Raw genomic sequence first — 7,716 nt, forward strand, 5'->3', positions numbered from 1 at the left:
CGCGTAGCGAGGAATGGATATTGATTTCCTTTCTCGCCCCACTAGACTTAGTTAATGAACTGGATGCTGTAGGTCCAACTAGCTGTGCAGTGCCCATGTTTAGGGGTAGAGGTAGCCCCTCCACAATAGATTATGCCTTTGTCACTCGTAACTTAGTGGATTTTCTTGGGCATAGCGTAGTGGTGCCTTCTAGTTGAAATGACCATAACCCTATTGTAATAGAGTTATTGCTTCAACCAAAGGAAAGATTCAAGATAGTTGAAGGGACACGTAACCTGCAGCCATCTACTGTCAACTTAAGGCTGGTATGGAGAATGCATGATCTGGCTCACCTTCTTAATGTGGTAATAAAGGAGAATTTGGGGCTGGTAATGTTATGTTTAACTGGTGATGTGTATGTTTGGTAGGTGGTAGATGCCTTTACTGGCTTCTGGTCTGGTTACAGTGAAGCTCTTTTAAGTCCTTCACAACCTATATTGAGCACACGGAGGTGGTTTAAAAATGAATGTTCTGCTGCTAATCATGCACTGCATCTTGCCTTGGTCTCAAAATCCCTGGATTCCACGTTAGTGGTCCTTATGCGTAAACAATATAAAAATGTTATTGCAAGTCGGTGGCTGGAGGTAATTGTGACACAATGGGATTCTCTGGTGCAGGTGAATAATAGTAAATCTTTCTGGGCCGTTGTGTCAGAGTTGAAGCGTAAACATCAGCCTGTGAGCTCCATCACAACAAGCCAAATTGCAAGTAAAACCTGAGAGGAACACTTTGGTAATATATATGCCATGCCTTCTGGCTTCTGACACTATTGACACTATTGACTAGTATATCACATGAAAATACGGTGCTTGCATAATAGTGTCATGCTTCATCATCGGCATCTTCTCCCCACCCTGGTAAGATGGTACTACCAGGGTGGACTCAACCTCTGTGAAGACTTGGCGGTATGTGTGTGAGACATCCTCTTCCATTAAGGATGGCCTTCCCATTATAATTGGAATCCTGCTCGATATAGCAAATATAGACTGACTTGTCCTAAAGTCTAGGTTTGTGTCTTTCTCATGAATCTTCGATTTATTTTGCAGGTACCGTACTTTCATGTGATAAACTAGTTTCTTATGGGAGGAACGTATGGTTGCAACTTCATCCACCTCTCCATTTTGTGATGATAACTTTCACCATTGACAACAGAATTGTTATTTCGCTTCCAGACATCCCTTAATGAAGTAGAAGATGCCATCAATCAAAGTGGAGCTGGTAAAGCCCCGGGCCCAGATAGTGTCCCAGTTGACTTAATAAAAAGTAACATCACCGTCTAGGCACCTCTTCATACTAGTATTTTTAATAATCTCGCCCATTCTTCCCTATCCAGTACATGGGGTACTTCTATTATTGTCCCCATTTTTAAAAATAGAGGATTGTTCGCTCCCGGGCTATTATCGGATGATTTCGTTAATTGTTACTATGGTCAAAATTCTCGAGAGAGTAATTTATAAAAGAATGGGCTTGTGCTGCCAACATGCGTTACCGAACAAGTTTGGGACGATTGAGCAATATCTCAACCTTAACTTAGTTTTGGGAAAATACACAATTGCTAAACAGTCCCATCTTTACTTTGCATTTATGGACTTCTCATCAGCTTTCGATTGTGTAAATCACTCTAAATGATGGTCCCTACTTATTTCATGCGGTTTAGAGACAGAATTTGTGCACTTTTTACATATCTGCATAAGGAAATGAAGGCTTGGGTTCATATTCGCACACAAGGAGGTGTCAGGAGACATAGGCATCTACCGGGGAGTAAGACAGGGTTGTGTGTTAGCTCCTCTTTTATTTATTTAATATATTAATGAGCTTCATCCTTTTTTAATATCCATCACCCCTCAAGTCCCAAAATTAAAGGCAAGATGTTACCTACACTACCTTATGCGGACAACGCAGTGCTCATGGCACCTACCCTCAGAGCACTGCGTTTGTTGGTGCATGCCTTTGTTGATTTTATGGCGTCTCTGGACCTACAGATGAATTTCGCAAATTCCCATATTATGTCTTGTGGGCCTAGCAGCAAGCAACTCCCAAATATGTCAATTGGCTTTAACTACTTGAGTAGCACTAGTACTTTCCCACACCTTGGTGTCCTCTTTTCTACACGTGGGTCATGGACTTCCAATGTTGTACATCATCGAACCAAATTGACTATGGTGATTGGTTCCTTGTGTAGCCTCCCACAACCTGTGGGTGGAGGCTCTCTTATACCTTTGTTAGAAATATATGTAACAATGCACATGCATTGCTATGTATGGGGCAGAGGTTTGAGGCATTTCTAACTGCTCGGCTCTACAGCTTGAGGAGAACGGATTCTGGAGGAAAATTCTCTCTGTACCCATATCAACTTCACACTTCGTGTGTCATAAAGAACTGGAACTTCCTTATTTAACTGATCAGATTAGTGCTCAGCCAGCTTTATTGTGGCTCTCAATTTGGAAGAATGATGAGGCTGAGCTACAAAAAGATATTATAGTGGATTGTTTGTCTCTTGATAGAGGCCACCTTATCCCCTGGCTGGCTTATGCTAAGACCGAATACTCTAAGATTGGTATGCAGTCAGTATTTACTGATCCATTAACGTTTACTTCCTTAAGTACAAAGAACATCTCACAAGCACTGTATCACTATGAAGAGTCCCAACACCTAAGGGAAGAGGCTGGAAAAATAAATATTACTACCTACTTAAATATGCTTGAGTTTGATATCCCTACTAATTATATGTGGAGTGCACCAGGGTCGTTGGGAACGGTCTCTTGTGTTATGATTCAGATCAGATACTATTAAATATTTGTTATGTTTCCCTCTGGGCTTCAAAAAAAAATCTTGATGAAAGGCCATGCCCCTGTGATGAAGTTTCTGGCCAATCAATGCTGCATTTTACCTCGTTTCATAAATTTCACGTCAGATATACAAGATTCTTTTTAAACCCTTTCGTAAAAAAGCATTGCTTTAATGTTAGACAATGTAGGCCAGCTTTTAGATTTTTACTTCAATTAGCAAATTATGAAGCTGTTTTGTATATTGGGGCTTTTTAAAATCCGCAGTACGAGTACGCCGGTCAATGCTGTTTTAATATTTTGCTATTAACTTTGTGATATTTCTGATCTTATTTGTATTTGTAACTTTTTCTGCTTTCTGTACGTTTTATGAATCATGTTTTTCATTTTTTGTTTATTGTGCTGTATGGTACTTTTATGGAGGCCTTGTTGCTTCCGAATAAAGTTTTCTGATTGATTCTTTTGGTAACCTCAAAAGTTTTAGCAATTCAAAGAGTACAAAATATATCTGGAATATTAGCTGAAGAGAAGGCTCTCAGACGTAGTGCGGATTGGGATTTTATAGAACGTGCTTACCATTGTTACAGTCTTATTATGTGCTGTGTTGGTAAAGTGAAACCCAGTAAGATCTCTTTAGCATCTTAACTGCCATGAACATTATTGTTCAACGGGCAGTCCCTGCAGAGCTGCAAACTTTTCTGAGCATTCATTGTATGATTTGAACCGATGTTTCACACTTGTCAAGTTACTTTCCACCACAGTTTGCACCTGGTTAAATTACATTTTTAAATGGCATTTATTTTAGGAGCACATTAAATATTCCCCTTGCATCTGGAAATATAGGTGAGAATTGTAATTTAAAAAAAACCTATTGGCCTGAATTTTAAAAAAAACCTGATTGACAAACAATGTGGCCGGTTATGAATTGTAGACATATGCCACAGTTGTGAAGTTTGAAAAGTTACTAGTAGTAACTTTAAACTTGTAAATTCAGCATCGGAAATTTGCCCTTTGAAATGATGCAATGGAGATATGGAAATCTATTGTTTGTGATAAACCTACACTTGTAAATTGTTACCAGCACAGATGTGTAAACTTACTCATAGGAGTAGATCTATAGTACATCTATACATGTCACTCTACACCTGAAAAAGTACCTATTTGAGTAGGGCCCATAGCTTTTAACCTTTTAAAACTTTTTTATGTTCACTTGTGTACCCAGGAATAGTAAAAGGATGTTCAGTGCTCCCCTTCCGTTAGGGCAAAAGGCAGCTCGCCTTGTTTTTTGGGGACACTTAGTGTTAACTCACCTTGCCTCATGGGATTTCTGTCCTATGTGTACCTACCCATTTCCTGCTCCTGCTCTTTAGGCGTGTAACTTTCCAGAGTGGAAAAGAAAATGTAAAACATTTGTCAATACACTCAGATAGTTTTTGCAAGCCTTTTTTCAGTGGTTCCATCTAGTAACATCCAATTTAGAGCCTGGGATTGAAGAGGTTACTCCAAAGGACAGTTCTCCAAGACAGCAGATTGCCCCCAGGATGCTCTGGGTAAGCAGGCTGCTGGGTCTTGATCTGCAAATTAAGATCAATGAATATACACCCACAGATAGTTTTTGCAAATGTGAATCCCATTGAAACTACAAGAAACTTTACGAACCATGTGCAGTATTTTCTGTACATTTTAGTAGGGTTACACAAATTATTAGATGCCATTTTTTTCTACATAATTTGAAACACTGTTGACAGTTGCAGAGGCTGTACAGTTGAGTTAGTATTTACTTTTACAGTTGCGTCGAGACTGCCATTTGCAGCATTCCCAGGGTCTGTCTCCTCGCGCCCCTTGGAACGCAAGTACAGCCATTGATTTAATCCAGACTTTTTCCCGTTTGCTAGGCTGTAATCAAATCGCATTGAACCGTTTTTTTATAACTATTTTTTATTTTAAAGGTGAGATTCCTGAAGATTTGTGAACTAAATCGTTGAACATGCTTTGTGTTGTTGTTTATGAATGAACCAACAGAGGGCGCTTCAGGCTCAAAGAAGATTGCCTCACCGCCAGATAAATATTTCAACTATCGTTTGTTTCCCTCAAATGCTGCAACTGTCTCCGGTAGGCAGGCAATCGTCAGCGAAACCCCTTTGAATGGAAGCTGGAAGTACCGGGGGAATAGGATTTTGAAGAGATACTCACGGTACAAAAGCAGTGATACAACAGTCTATGTCTATGAAAACAGGTCTTGTCAAAATGATTGGAGGCACGTCTGCTATGTCCGCCTCCAGGGTCGGACTGATTGAGGAAATAAATTGGCCCTGTTGACGAACGAGATAGTAAAAAAAAAAAAAAATGTCTGGCATTTGCAAATCAGGCCAGTTTTGAACTTGTAAATTCCCCTGTATGAGTGTTTTGCTGGGTATGGGAGACTGAATGCGTTTGTGTTTGCTGCAGGCAATGTTTGTGGTAATATTATCAGGGGAATCAACAGTAAACACCTGCCCAGCAGACCATAAAACAGGTCCGCAGACTGTTAAACAGCCAGCACACACACTGATCTGTGAGACCAGCCCATCGGGCACTGCCTGATTGCCCTACAGGCCAGTCCGACCCTGTACGCCTCCTATTAATCATTATATCCAGCGATTGAAGTGCATTAAAAAAGTATGGGAACTGTGACCCTGAGCGGAATAGGGGGGAAGAGTCAGTGAGCGAAGTGGAGATTCAAGGGCGTGGCTAAAAAAAACAAAATATTCTGTAACTATTTTGTTGGTTTATCACCTTCCGGTAACTTCATCTAAATGAACACAGCAATGAAATATAAATGCCAGTTAATTAATCAGGAGGGAATGGACTACTTTATGTTATATGTCGAAGTCCTCCACCCAGACTCAGCATGCCCCTCCACCTTCGGCTGCACATGCGCGACAGTTGGATAATCTCCATCTGGCCCCGGAATGCACGCCATATGTGATAATCCTGGAAGGAGTTCCCCCCCCCACTAGAGTGTAGCGCCCAGGAGGATACCCATTGTCTTATGAGCAAAGCAGCCCATCGGTGTAGTCAAAGTGGTGGGTGTCAGTTCAACCTGGCAAATAAAATCATCATGGCTCGCAGGGTGAGGTGAGTGGGCCCCTCCCCAAAAGCTCGAGTGGGGATTGTGTGGTCCTGAACTTTATAGACCCTGGGATTGTTCATCTTCTGTTGAATCGTCTAGCCTACCCACCTCGCAAAAAACTCAAAATCTGCGCCTTACCATTAGGCTTCTTCTATTGATTAACCCCTTTGGTAGCAGCAACCAATAGCTAGCGTGGACCTAGCCGGAACAACAATCATCAAGTTATGGCTCCTGCGACCTCAGTGTTGACTAGTTACTGTTTCACCCTCTTCAAAGTCTATCAGATCGGAGATTGTTGGCTTAGTGGGCCCCCCATCTTCTGGCTCTCCATGTCAGCTGACATTAATTTCTGATTTCCCCCATTCTCAGGCTCTTGGGAGACAGTCAAGGATCCAACTAGCAGCTCTGCCTCCAGTGTCGTACTTTAATCTCTGTCACCGCGTAGGAGACAGGGCCCTACCCCTGTTTATCTGGTATTAGCAAACCGCAAATGATTAATGCGGCATGTACGAGTGCTTTATATATCGTTCTAGCTATGAATGCACTGTGTACACATTATTCTGCTGCACTACGCGGGTTCCATTTTGGAAGCGGTGGCCATCTTGTCATTGCCCTCACATAGGCTATAATGGAGCAAATACGGGCCTTACAGTACATGTGCTTTCCCGTGACTTCTCTGTGACCTGGGCAGCTGGCTCTGCTGCCCCAGGTCAAACTGGTCTCACGAGCTCCCCTTCCTCCGTCCACCTGTGATTAGCATCAGGGTTTGACCCATCATAAAACCCTTTCATTCTACACGAGCCTCCGGCTAATCTCTTTCACACCTGACTGTTCCTGCTTTATGACTTGTTTCCCAAAACAGGAGCTGCCCGTGTTTTATTGGGGCCTATTGATATCAAATGTGGGATCTGAACCTTACTGTGTAAATCATTGTGGGCTGGCCGAACTGGAATGTGGGATGGTCATCATGACTCTGCCTTTTCTTTGTAATGTACACTTGTTTATTACCGTATCATAAAACCTAGGAATGTATGCTTGAGGCAGGGAAAAGCGTATTTAAGATGAAGTCCGTTTCTATGATTTTCAGCAGTCTCCTGAGAACATACACGCTGTTGTACTTCTAGGATACCTGTAATTGGTCTGCAGCCAATAAACGATCTTTGACTTCACCCAGAAGACTCTGTGTTTCTGTAGGTCTGGAACAGGGTGAACCCAGAAGTCATAGGGTGTGTGCCCCTGCACCGCTGGGACTAAAATACCCAGTACTTCAGTTTGGCGCCCAACTCGGGACGATTTCAGCGGTACCAGTCCAAGCCAGAGGTTCGTGAGGAGCTTCGTGTGGAAATTCCGGAGGAAGGCCGCCACTTCATCGACCCCTGCATGTCGACGTGGTCCGAAAGTCTTTTCTGCGAGGTTCTCCGCGTCCCGACGGCTACGAAGGACTGTTGCCCTGATTAATCGACCTGTTTTGGACCCTTGATGAGTTTTGAGAGAGCGAAACAATCGAGAGAGTCTTCTGGTGACGCCATCGATCAGCAATATTCAGTTAAGTATAAGTGGAGCGTCTCCCATTTGTTTTGGTATCCCTCGGGATCGTTTGATTTGGTAATTTGGAGTTTGCAAACGCCAAAGCCAGTGGACTTGTGTATTCACGAGACTATCGTAATTGATAATCCTTTGACGTTTGGATCTAGACTAGTGAGCAAAGATGCCTGGTTCTAGAATATTTGGTAGATTATTCTGTTTGGGTTGTGGAAAAGATTTCCAGCTGGAGGAATC

The sequence above is a fragment of the Triturus cristatus genome, chromosome 10 (genome assembly GCF_964204655.1).
Source record: "Triturus cristatus chromosome 10, aTriCri1.1, whole genome shotgun sequence".
NCBI lineage: Eukaryota > Metazoa > Chordata > Amphibia > Caudata > Salamandridae > Triturus > Triturus cristatus.